This window comes from Wasmannia auropunctata, unplaced genomic scaffold (genome assembly GCF_000956235.1).
Source record: "Wasmannia auropunctata unplaced genomic scaffold, wasmannia.A_1.0 LD336035.1, whole genome shotgun sequence".
Lineage (NCBI taxonomy): Eukaryota > Metazoa > Arthropoda > Insecta > Hymenoptera > Formicidae > Wasmannia > Wasmannia auropunctata.
The window spans coordinates 798023-811437 of record NW_012026855.1 but is presented as its reverse complement, the minus strand read 5'-3'; the positions used below and the strand labels follow the sequence as shown (position 1 = coordinate 811437).

At 42.2% G+C, this 13415-nt stretch overlaps 1 protein-coding gene across 1 annotated transcript in view; it reads left to right on the top strand.

Moving 5' to 3' along the window:
- The window catches only part of LOC105452251 (protein toll), a 52506-nt gene that overhangs the window by 37656 nt on the left and 1435 nt on the right, over positions 1 to 13415 (top strand). Inside the window, exon 2 of the mRNA XM_011693204.1 lies at positions 13127 to 13201. The gene's annotated coding sequence lies outside the window, so the exon portion shown is untranslated. The remainder of the gene's footprint in view (positions 1 to 13126; positions 13202 to 13415) is intronic.

Below are 13415 nucleotides of genomic sequence, written 5' to 3'. Positions count from 1 at the left end.
ATTTTTGTTTATTATTTTTCGCATTTCAGCTTTATGTAACAAACAAGGAATGAAAACAACCCCATGCGTTAATTAAAGTTAATTAAAGTTGGTTAACGAGAAGAGAACGCATTTCGAGATTTGTCTTAAAAACAATTATAATTGATATGTCGGTTTTGATTTATTGCGGCGCGCCATGCAGTGTGGTCAATTACTATATGCTGATCAATCACTGTACCTGTTACCCTATTCGTTTGGGCTCTATCACACCCTGTCGCGCTAAAGTACGGTTAATAAATAATGTACAACTCATTAGCGGATGATTAATAGAGCTTCAACATTCAAGAACATGTCGGTCACGAGTACACGTATGCTGGGCTAGCACTTCACCTCGCGACGCAATCGAAAATAGGCGAAACAGTGCGTCGTAAGTTTGACAGCTCGTTGCGAAAATAAATGAAAATCAAAATGCCATTGCGTTAACAGCGCGGAGGGACGATTCGTACGAATGAGATGGAGTGCCGCGCCGCTCGTTAGCGCTCTGCCCTCGTGGAATGTGCGAGAGATTTTAATGATCGAGCCTATCGCAAGGAAGTCGAAACACGCGGCTCTAACTGCGCGGCCGATCCGCGTACGTATCTCGTTGTACCTTCATTAGCGGAAATTCGCCTCCGGAATGCGAGAGAAAAAAAGAACGACGCGAGAGAGCGGGCGTGTCGAGTTGCTCGGTTAGAAGAGAAATCGCTAATCGAAACTAAGGATATACGGGGGGGGGGGAGTATTGAACTTCGCTAATTGCTTCTTTCGAACCTGGAGAATTGTTACTCCATTCTGTTGTAATATTTCTATTCATTCCGATACCTACACATTGATATCATGCAAATTCAAAAAAAGCTTTTGTATATTTTTTTTAAACTTTAAGCTATAAGGTAGCTTGAAAGCAAAAAATTTGTCAGCAGCACGCACAAATGATTCGTAATTACATGAATTATTATATAGCGGTTTATTTATTTTTAATTTAATAATTTAATAATTTTATGCAACTGAAGCAATAATAATGAAATTTCTGCATATCTTCGATAAATAATAATCTATCATATCTTCATATATTTATTTATCCATCTGTTTAATGTAAATGCATGTTTAGTGATGCTGTTCTTTTAGCGATGACAATGAGTGACTGTCGACAATGATTGAATGTCGCTGTGTTCTTTTTCGATGCTGCATCTTTAATCTAAATGACGTCTAGTCAACGACAAGCCTAATTATTCGTTGAGCATGAAAAGCGCTTCTGTGTTGCACTCGCGTGAGTAAACCCGAAACGCGCCCGGCTTGTAGTAAACATCGAATCGAAACGCCAGGGAGGACAATTGGCGCAGGGGCGTCGGTTCTATACGTTATTCGACATCAAAGAGCACCTCGGCCGATCGAAGGGTCAAAATTTACATAGCGCGTTTCCTCCCCTCTCACCCTGGCTATTCGTCTACTCGTAACGCATTTAAAAATCATTGGTACGAGAATCCATGTTCAACTATACCTATTGTGCGCTTTTTACATTCTTTTTATAAAATATTCTCTCTCTCTCTCTCTCTCTCTCTCTCTCTTGCTCGCTCGCTCCCTTTCTTTCTCTTTCCGAAAGCTTTGTAAGTTCGACATTCGTCTTTAGCTTTCAGGAACAGCGCTTGGGGGGTAACCGGTGTCCTTAAAACATGTACCTTTGTAAAGGCATTTTTGTTAATGGACGTCGCGTTCGGTTCGCAAACTGCTATCGTATCGCCCTTAATGGACTTTATCTATTCAACGGCACAAGTATTAATAACACTGCGGTCATAGGGTCCCGCTGTAAGCGATACTTTGAATATGGATAGGGTTACGTTTGTTTTGCTATATGAAGGCGAGCGGTGTATGTACAAGTGGTCGTATGTACAAGTTAATACTGCCATCAACTGGAGGGTGATCGTTCCGACAGATTGAACGCTGCAATCTAACTCGCAATGCTTCACAATCCCAATCTCTGCGGAAATATTAGTTAATCAACTCTTTAGGCAACTTATGTTGCATACTTGAAAAAATTTATCTCTAACGAGAAAAGTTAGAAATGAACGTTAATGTATCTCTTTAATTATCTCTGGATTCTGCAAGCTTTATATGGCACCAAACAGCATTTAAAAAAAGAATAAACTCCGTGTAGCGAGGCGAGGGGTCTATGGGTTTAATTATCAAACCTGATTTTTGCCGTCGCACAATTCGTGCATTCGTTTATTTATTGCATTTTCGATACCGCGCATTCGTATGCGTATCGCGTATCACGTAATGCATTCATCGTTGAAAACTTGCGGTACAGAATGTATCCGTGGGCGAGCGAAAAATACATGCGCACATGTGAACGCGAACCTGCTCGTTTACACGAGAAAGATGCACTATTGTGCTCGGTCGAACGGCTCAACTTGTATTCGTATCCGCTTAAATGACAAATGGAAGCGTACAGAATGCGTATCGGGTACACGTTTTACCGAGTCTCGAAACCCGCTCGATCGGGACTATAACCGAAATTAGAACGTATTTCAGGCAACGATATTCCGTCTCTTTCGTCTCGTCGTCGATTTCTGTATTTATTTTCGTACTGAATTACGCTCTCCAAATCTCCCAATTCAGAAAACAGCATGTCGATTTACTACAACATTGCACAAAATAGAAAACTGCATCTTTCCCGAGTCGTTAATCGGAGATTGATACATTTAAAACGTTTGTTTTATTGTTTTCCTTTTTTACATATGTATAGATTTTTGTTAATTTGGAATTGTTTTTATTAATACGTGTACCTAACTTATATCAAGCGCAAAATGCGATATGAAGAACACCTTTTTTAGCGAGAGATAAATGCCTTTTAGGAACAAAGTCCGCAATCGGATCCTTTTGTTCTGACAATGCATGAGTAAAAGTTCAATTAACATCGATCGTTAATCCTTTTGAAACTTTATATTGAGCCGCATCATTTTCTAGTCGTTCACCATCGTAAATGAGAGATAATTTATCATTAGAGTGCATTTATCTAAATTGGAACATCGCGGTACTATAAATTATTCCTCAACATTTTCTCTTTTCTCCTTTTCTCTCTCTCTTCCTTCCCCCCCCCTCTCTCTCTCTCTCCCAGAACGTTATCTCGACATCTTGGGATATTCTCCGGCTTCGGATAAAGTCGTTCAAGCGCGCATACCTTCGCCCGTATCTGAAATAATGATCTCTATCCCGAAAGAAAATCATCGAATCCTAATGCATCGACAATCGAACGACAAATCCGAACACGCCTGATCCCGTTCACACTAAGCAGTCTTTTACGCTGCGCCCAACGATATAGCGGGAATCGCATCGCGCGGAAATAGCGGCTCGAAATGGTCAGAATCAAAATTGGCATCATCTCGTAACGTCATTACCCTTCAGAGAATGCTATTACGCGAACCAATTTCAAAGTTCAATGATGCGTTATACGAGCGTGTCTCTTTCTTCTTATCCGTTTCAAATTCTTCCATTCCTTCGTTTCCTTATTTAAGATTAGCCCAAAACAATCATACTTCGATTATGTAGAATACATTTTATCTATTAATTCAATACAATCATCTTTCCCATTGGATTAATTTGATTGCCATCGACTATTTTAAAACACGAAACATTCATGTTTACTTTATTATTGTTCATTTTTATTCGAGATAAATCAAGTTTTTACGTTTGAAATAAAAAGCAAATTTAATTGTATAACAAATATATCTTTCCCCCGAGAATCTTACATTTTAAACAGATTACACGTCAAAAAAGAATTGACAAAAATACATCTTAAAAATAAAATACAATATGATATTCCAGTAGTCTATTAAACTGCATTAATCGAGTCATATTTTATTTGAACCGATTAATAAGTGCAATTGTTCTCCGCGAATTGGCCGCCACGATCCCGTTTTCATTTATTCCCATTCTTCCTCCTCAGCTAGCCTTTTCCGCTGCTCCCGTTAGCCGCGATGGACAGCGAAATTGTCCCTTTCGTTCTCTTCGAACGGCAACGTCCAATCGACAATCTTTTTGTCGTCGGCGAAACGAAACCAACCCCGCTGTTGCGGCGCGCATCTCCGGCGATTTCCATTCCGCTATTTTCTTCCGCTTTTCCGCTCTCCCTCGACCCCAGAGCTCGCTTTGTCCGCTTGCCGGCCGCGCGTTAGCCAGGCCAATTTTGCGATTAAGCAATCTGACGCTCGAACGGCGATAGTAATGACGGTGGAAAAAGAGAGGAGGAGGAGGAAAAGGGGGAGAGAGATCGAACCGGTTCGCGCGCAGGTTACGACTAATTTAAAGCGGCGCGGCGCTCGTCCCTTCGCATGCACGCGGAAGAGAGCAGAGGTTTCGCGGCGAGTCGCGCTTATTACACGACACTCTCTTCAATGCGTCGAGCGTGCGTTTTTCGCGCGGTGTTATTTGTTGAAAGTTGATCGTCTGTCGCGCGCGATGAAATCCGTCTCTCGCTACCGCCCCTCCTCCCCCGTTCCTCGCGTTTGTTTCCCATGGAAAATTGTGTTTACGTATCGCGTTAGGTACTGGGATCACGCTGTTCTCCCGTCGATCGAAATGTCCATAGTCCTGAAGCGATGCCGGATGCCCGTTGGATCGATTCGCTGAGTAAACAGCGTCTTCCGTGCGACGAAAGCGAATCCATCGATTCGATTTAATGACGCGAGAGGCTTACCTGGAGTATCGTTCTCCCTCTCCCCCTCCCCTTTATATAAATGCTCTTTAACATTTCTTTATTTCGCCCGAATGGGTCGACTAGTTTACAATTATCCTCCGTACAGCTTCACAACGTATACATAGCCTAAAGCTAGGCATCAAAACCTGGAATATTCTACACAATCTATCGATTCGGCAGATACAATTTTTTGATACAAGGATTTAAAAAATAAATTTAAATTTGAACGTATTTTAGTTTATTCTCGAAGAAATATGAAAAATTCGAACGGTACGTCTCGGAGCTGTTCCCATTTTTCTTTTGACATTGTGTAAAACAAATTAAGACATGCTTGGCATTCCAATGTCGAAGCGTTATGGTTTTTCAATCATAAGTATTTGGATATTAAAAACAAGTTATGCTTTGGGGGGAGTACGATTAAGCGGGAAAAGTTATCTTAAGATTTTAATTTATTTTTGCTTTAACAAAATTTCAATTCGAGGATTATGGCGATTTTATAATTGTCGACAAAATAATTAGAGCGAGAAAGAAAATAATTGTGCGATCAGATTGTCGTTAAGGAAATACAATTTCCGGCTGATGAAAGAAAAGAAATGGCTGTAGTTCTCGAATATCGTAAGTATACGATAATGCCGCCGACTGAAAATGCAAAGTAATACTATACGAAAGTATACGGTTTGTGCCGCGATCAATACTTTTTACAACGTCGACGCCTATATAGCGATTATGATCGAGAATAAAATAGAATAGACGGCATCAGGAAACGTTCCGGACTTTTCGAAGGCTTTTCCCCGCGCGACAAAGAACTTTTCGCGACGCTGAAAGCCGAGATGCAAGTTTCCTCCTCTTTGCGTTCTCGCGCGCTTTTCGCGCTGCCGAAGCCGAAGCCTGTGAGTGGGAAGTCGACTTGGTTTTAAATACAGCGACGCGAAGTAACCGTACGGCGCGGGCGGCACCGTGTCGCGCTTGTTGCCATCGCGTTATGATGCAAGGGAAAGCCGGAGAGCGACTCCGAACACGAACGAGCGAGCTTTCCGTAGACTTTCGACTCGGCGGCAACGAGGAACCTTCAATTTTAATGAAGCAAGCGCAGATGGGAGGGAGAAAGAGAGAGAGAGAGAGAGAGAGAAAGAGGAAGTATACGAGGGAGTAAAGGCGGCGCCGCGGCCCTCACGGCTGAAGAAAGTTTTCACCCCCGGATCGCTCCCTGAAATCCTACCGAGGAGGGAGGGGGGGAGGGACAAATTTCAGAGCCGCTCTGAATATTCGACCTGAAGTTTCGCCCGAAAATACGCAACGACCGAAGCGCCCGGCGCTCGCGAAAGAATTGGAATAATACGAAGAGAGCGACTATTGAGAGTCCCGCGCTATTAATTCGACCGGCGCGATCCTATCCGGCTATGGAAGCGGCCATACACGAGCGGAGTATTACGTAGCGTCGCGTTGGTATAATAACAGCGGCGTGAGCACGATAATAACGCGCCGCGCGTGAATTTTGTAGAATAATCCGGTCGGATAATAACGGCGCCGATCTCTCGCGAATGCTGGCGCGACGAGTTCAATCGTCGAATCGCGATTCGGTTTATAATCACGGCAGCACGATGTGTTGCCTTTAGATATTCGAACGAGATGTCGCGCGTTTTAATTCACACTACGATTTCATGGTACACCATTGCGTTACTAGAAACGGGATTAGCGTTATTACAGGGACTGCAGAAATTCAAAATTATACGTTGATTCTATGTTATTATAAATTGTCAAAGCGAGAGAAAGAGAGAGAGAGAGAGAGAGAGAGGAAATAGATACAACCTTCTATCTTTGATTTGGATTACTATTCATTAAAAACTGAAAAAAATTCAACTAGAATATTTACATGTAAAATGCATATTCTAAAGTTTAATTTTAATGATAAATTGTTTACTCATTTGAAATTTTTTATCTAATAGAAGCCAATACATCTCTATAAATAAATTGGGATGAGTTTAATAGTTTATGTAAACTTAATTGTGTTTGATATCTAAAGAATGTTCCCAAAAATGTCTTAAATTATCATCTCATAGCAGAGAATTTTAATTCGCACGTTAATTTAGTATAAATATGTATACAAATGTAAAGGAAGAAATCTTAATTTTGCAATTCAATATAATGGAATATCATTCTATGGGGTCGTCCTATCGGTCGGCCTAATAAAACCAGAAGGATTAATCGAGAGATTTCCGGGGCATAACATAACTCGCCGAAAGATCACCTTGAGAAATCTGATTCGAGAGTTCTTTTAGCACCGATGGACACGGCGGATAAGAATACCGGGGGGAATTTATGGCGGGCGAACGAGCGAGCGAGCGAAGTGAGTGCGCCGCGAACGCCGGGCGAAAAGTCCAGATTTTCGTCCGATACTTCTTCACGGCGCGTATACGCCTATCCCACCGGGGTCGGTCGGTTGGTCTTAATTAACACACTCGCGTTATATCCTCCCCTGGGCTGAATGGTTGAAACAAAGGATAGCGCCGCTTTGTTCCTCCCATCGACGGAGGCTCTTTCGCACGGTCGCTCAGCCCGTAGGATAGGGCGTGTCCGCTCGCATAAGCGCTCCCTTCGGAACCAGTTTCGCTTGTTTGTAAACACACGGGAGGATTTCCATTCACCCGTAGGAATTCCGCCTCAAGTCCACGTCGTCGCGCCCGGTCCATTTCATTACTTCTCGTCGGGAACTCGCCATTGTCGCTCGCCAGAAAGTTCTACGCCGCCCCGAATCGCCAATACGGTCGATGCTCGCGCTCCTTTTCTTTCTCTTTATCTTTATCTCTACCTCTTTATCTCTCTTCCTCTCTGCCTCCTCTCGTTTCTCGGCTTTTCTGCTTAAAAATAATCGTCGTGTCACCGAACTCGCGCGCGAAGCGAACGGAGGCGAGCGAGAAGGCGTCTCTCGGAAGCGAGTAAAACCTCGAGCTGCAAATTGACTCGTAACGCTTACAGGAAATCCGCCGGCCTCTTCTCTCACCGGTGCTCGCCTTCGACGAAGCGAACACGTCGTCGCGTACCACCGGTCGCGCGCAAGGATATAATTTCATTTTCCGCTCTTTGAACGCTTTGTTTTGCGGATTATTCACGCCTCCATCGGTTCACGCTCGGAGATTCCTTTCCGAGGAAAGGCCTGTTCTGCAGTCTTTCGCATTATAGCCCCTTTGACTCCCGAAACGGACGACGATGGCGTAAAGTGTGCGGATTTAGAAATTGTAAGAGCGGAACAATATTTTAAACCGCCGCGCGCGACGCTCGTCTCACAAAAAAAAGGCAAACCGTTACGAAGGTCGAGAATGAAAATTATATTCATCTTCTAACTCGTTAGAGAAAATTAAATTGGTTAATAATTTTAATTTTCTGATGGTAATTACTATGGTTAATTAATAGTTTTTCGGATTATTGTCTAACAATGGTAACAACAACAACAACAACAACACAACAACGTTATTACAAGAAGAATTGTAAAACATTTTAACAGCTTGACAATATAAAGCATGGATCATTAATTATTTTGATAAATTAGATAAGTAACGAGAAAAAATAGAGGAGATTTGCTCAGGTGCGAATCGGAGATGGATCTCAAATAACATAAGATACAATCTGTTCAGCGGATGACAATTGCGTTTCTCGCAAATAGACATCTCACGCAACCCCGCCGGGGGTTTATTGCCGGACGAGATCTTCTGTCCGCGTATACGCTACAATTTAAGTTATCCGGAGTTCTCGCGTTTCCCAAGCACGGCGCCGCGCGCGGCTCCAGAAAACACAAAGGGGTGTCCATTTGCCATCTGATAATAATTGGAAAAGTTATCGTCGGGATGGAGTTTTGCCCGCAACTAACATTTTCCCTCGAAACTATTCCGGCCGATGTAAAATGGAGAAACTTTCGCATCAAGGAATAACTTCCGCCGCTTTTGAATGATATTACTTCTTTCCGCCCGCAAATTCCCAGGAAGTGCCTCCGCGGCTTCTCGGAGGGACTTAAACGCGCCCAGTGATTTGTCTGGGCGGGAAGGGGAGAGCCTTCCACCACCGCGGCCGTGTATACCGAGGCGCGTTACTTCTGAGAAGGGAAACTTGTTGTTCGTGAAATATAGAATATTTAATCTGTCGGATGGTGGTTCCGCTCGGCGGTTTCGCTCCGAAACCGTATCTTGAGGTGCCGCGCCGGTTCGAGCAGCTTTGATAGCGCTGCCGCTTCGAAGACTAAGGTGCTTTTAGAGAGCGGAACCACGGATCCCCAAAGTGTTAAATGATAACAATCGCTGAGCGAATTTGCGTCGAGGATCAGAAAGATGGCAAGACATTCGGTTCTTCACGGAGTCGCATTAAGCTCGATCTGCGATAAAGACTTCACGAGCGTCCGCAGAGCAGGATTTATATCCTGGAAATTGCAATTTTAACTTTAATGCTGAGTTCTTTCGCGAATTCTCGAGTAATTTTTCTTTAGAGAAGATTGCAAAATATCATCAGTTTTTTAATATTCAACATTAATGGTTTTTTGTAAAATTTCAAATCAAAACTGTGTATCAAAGAAAATATATAATTAAGTTTAAATAAAAAAATTAGATTGCTTTGTTATTTAATTGCATCTGAAAATTTTACAGAAAATTCTTCATTATTTAGAATCAATGTTCTTATTTTAGTTGAGGAAAAAATGATCTAAGAGAGCGCGTTCTATTATTATCTTTATTATATATTATGCAGAAAATATAATTACACTATCACAAGCACGATGTATAAATAGCAATTATCGAGAATCATTTATTATAAGAAAAACCAAGAAAAAAAAATTAAGAATAGCAAAATCTGCGAATTTTTATTTTACCTTAGCGAAGAATATCTGAATAAATTTGCAGTTTGCAGCTAAAGTTGATTGCAGTAAAATAAACTGCTCACGAGCTCGTCGTTCGTGCCCTTTCAGTCGAATATTGGTGACGGATCGCGTAATCCCTGCCTTGGAAAAAGGAAGGTGAAAAATAAAAATTTTTCTCGCGAGTGTGCCAAAATGATGACGACGTAACTTTTTTCAGCGCACAGCAATGACATTTGATTGGCTGAAATTCGCGCGATTTGAAAGGCTGAAATACGAAAATTGAGAAAGTTCACTGATGATCGCGTGATTGACTCATGGAGACAGATGTGTGCCATCGACAGAACGCGAATCACTTGCGGAGCGCAAGCAACTTGCACGGGAGGGGAGTGGGGGGAGGCGTGCTTGGAGATTTTATAGAAAGTTGAATTATCCTTCAATCTTTCCCTCAATCCGGCAAATCCTTCCAACGAAAGGAAAATTCTCAAATCGAAATCTTCGCTCTCGATACATTTGCGCGGACATTATTATTCTGCAGCAAATAGAAGAAATTTGGTGAAAGTCCTTATCATTAACTTGCGGTGAATTCGTATTTAAACAGAAACGGTCGAACAAGCGCTCTTGAAGTCACCGTTAATTTTCGATACATTTGCGGGAACGGAAAATCGACAGATACGCCGAAGCTTATGCGCCGCGCACGGCACATCGCGAATCCGACGCTTTCATTACCCGGCCAAATTGAATTTCGCGAGGATTGTGTTACTTTGCCGCCTCGCGGCGCCGCTATTTCCATTTTGGTCAACTATCCGCGAATATAATGCCGTAGCAGTACCCCGAATGTACGGTTCGTTTATTGCTACTTGACGGTGGCTTGGCAAGAAGAAAACGAGATTGCAACGATGCGTGAACGAATCTGCTGGAGAGGGGAGAAAAAAAGAGAAAAACCAGGACAGACATATGCGTGTTGCATGTGAATAAAATGACATTTGACATCTTTCTGATTGATACTGCGTTCGCGAAAACGCCATGTGCAATGAATAATTTTTCAAGAAAGCGCGAAAAGCGTAACTGCAAGTCTCATATCTGTTTTACATTGTCATCTGATTGTAAATTTTATAAATTTTTCTCCGTTTTAAACATTTTCTTTGTTCGATCTATTGTATATATTTTGAAATATCGGTTTTAATATATGTTTGAGAACAATATAAAAGTGATACGTTTTTTAAATTAAATTTGCTCAAACAATGTCTTCAGCAGACACACTGGGAGATTTTATTAAAAGATGATTTTTGTGAAGAGACCCCTTTAATACACGTTGGACATATATTTATCGATCGCTTTTGAAATTTTCATCTCTCGTAGCAAAGCACACCTCATTGTTTCGTGACCAAAAAAAAAAAAAAAAACGTTTACGTCGTTTTCAGAAAACGACAAATGAAAGAGCGTTTCAATCACGCGCCCCTAACGGCGTTCGGAGCGTCCGCGTTAAATAATCGTCGCGTCGGTCGCCGATTGTGATCGCGGGATCGCGTTATTACTTTCAATCGGTGTAATCCGGAGCGCCAATCGCGGCCGCATTGTGCCAGGGCACGCACTGACGAGTTGACGCGTCATTTACGGAAATTGTAAACGCTATGAAATTCTCGCGACCCGCGCGTACCGCCGGCGCGGCGGATCGACGCGCGCGGAGGAGGATTAACGATCGACGAGCGATCGACATCGCGTGCATCGCGTCGCTCTAGTCACTCGGAACCGCCGCGCCGGGATCCAATCGGACCTTGGTATTCCCGGCTGTGTGTCCTGCCGCCGTTACTACTGTTGCCGAGCTTGTGCACTCGGTCAAGAGTGATTTTTCGCAATCAATAACTTCGCTGTTTACGCACCGCTTCCTGTGCAGCGCCGCTCTCTTCGCTGCCCTCTCCCCCCCCCCCTCCTCCCGCCGCGGGCACGGCGTTGTAATTACATTTGCACCGCGCGGCGCGGCGCGGCGCGGCGCCGCAAAGCTTTCAGAATTCTCCTGACGGAATTTCATCGATCCCGCTCGCCCGTTGGCGCGATGATAGAGGCGACCGGTCGGTCGCTGGCACATCTATAAACGAGGTGCAGCCCCACTGCTAGACGAAAGACAAGCGCGGCGCGACCGGCTATTTGTTGCTTCTTTGAACGTTTAATTAAACTCGTGCGCGGATGTAAGCAAATTTCTCTTATTTTATTCGATTCTCCCGGCCACGCCGGCAAGCAGAAACGAGTATCGCTTCTGTAACAACCCTTCCTCTCTCATGTCGCGCGGCATTACCTAGACGTGCTATACATATACATATATACGAAGCTGCATATTAATCTGATCTTCAGCATCTTATTAGGATCTGCCTGGAAACGAAATTACTTGTTTGCGAATCTCTAACATATAATCTATATAACATACAATATTTTTTTAATTACGTTCATAATCTTGCGTATATACACTAACAGAATGTTTAAAATAATTTATTGTCAAACGATATAATAATTATTTAGACAAAATAAAATAAAAGTTTTATATTGAAACATTTTGTATTTTTTATTGAATTTACATTATTTCTGCATTGCATTTCGGAAATTAAATTTGATAACATGATTTTACGTATACATGACAAGTTTCATGTTTTAAAATAGAAAATCATAAATTTGATTACATATTATAGTAAAAATATTCTCTCTTTTTTTTATTAAAATTTAAATATTTTACATTTTCATTCTGAAATACTTTCTTCCTCAAAGTAGAACAATTTTTAGATTATTGTCGTTATATTAAAATCGATTGGATAAAAATTAATAATTTACAAATGATAAACGCACAACTTTAACAATACTTCGGCTCTGTTCATGGTGGAAGTAGTAGTCGGAGATGCATCTCCAACTTTTTGAAAATCGAGATTTTGTCCACCTAGGCACAACTACTACACACGTCACGCCGCTGTGCCGCTCGACACGTTCACCGAAGCGTAACACAGTTCGAGCCAGCAGAATTTCAAAACGGCGGACATTTCCGCCGCGATGTCTAGCGCTGCCGCGGCCGTGACACTGCACAAATGTGTGGCATCGGTTTTTCGTGCGTACTCGCCGCACTCCGCGTCGCGCAAAAGAATCTCCCTGATGCGACGCGACGTGTCGGCGGCGCAAAAAGGAAATGCATTTTGACACGGAGCACAACCAAGCGGAAGTTTAAATGCATTTCTAAAACCACGGGGAAACTTTCAGCGTCGCGTCGCCCGCGCGCCGTCGCGTCGTTGTAGGGGAAAAATTAAAAAATATAACTTGTTAAAACTACCCGGTAGCGGAAAAAAAGTTTAATCCTGTATTCAAAAGAGTCTTCCAAGAATATAACATTTTTCGTAAAATGCAGTACGCCAATTCTCTAATTCTCCGCTTATTTTCATCTGCATGCACCCGGCTTTTACTTCATACGTCGTATTTTCTTTCGCATTTCTATTAAGAAATGGATATAGAAATCTTTGTACTTAAAATTATCATATCCATTGTCGCGCGATAATCATTATTGGACATTAATTAATTTAATGTAATTTTCTTTGTTTCAGATGTCAACTGTTTCCAAAAGTATTATTGAATCGCGTTATATGCAAGGAGTAATCGCGGAAATCGCAGCGAGGAAGGTAAGCCGTTATTTAATAGGTTATTACAATATAAATATCAGAAGTATTGTGGAAATATATATATTTCTCAAAATATACGTGATCGCAGTAATAATCAGCTTTGGTACTGTAATCGTACTCCATCTGCGCAAATGAAGTAATATAGTACACACATTTCCAGCGATTATAGATAATGATTGATCGCTCGCTTATTGAAATTCATTACAATAATAAA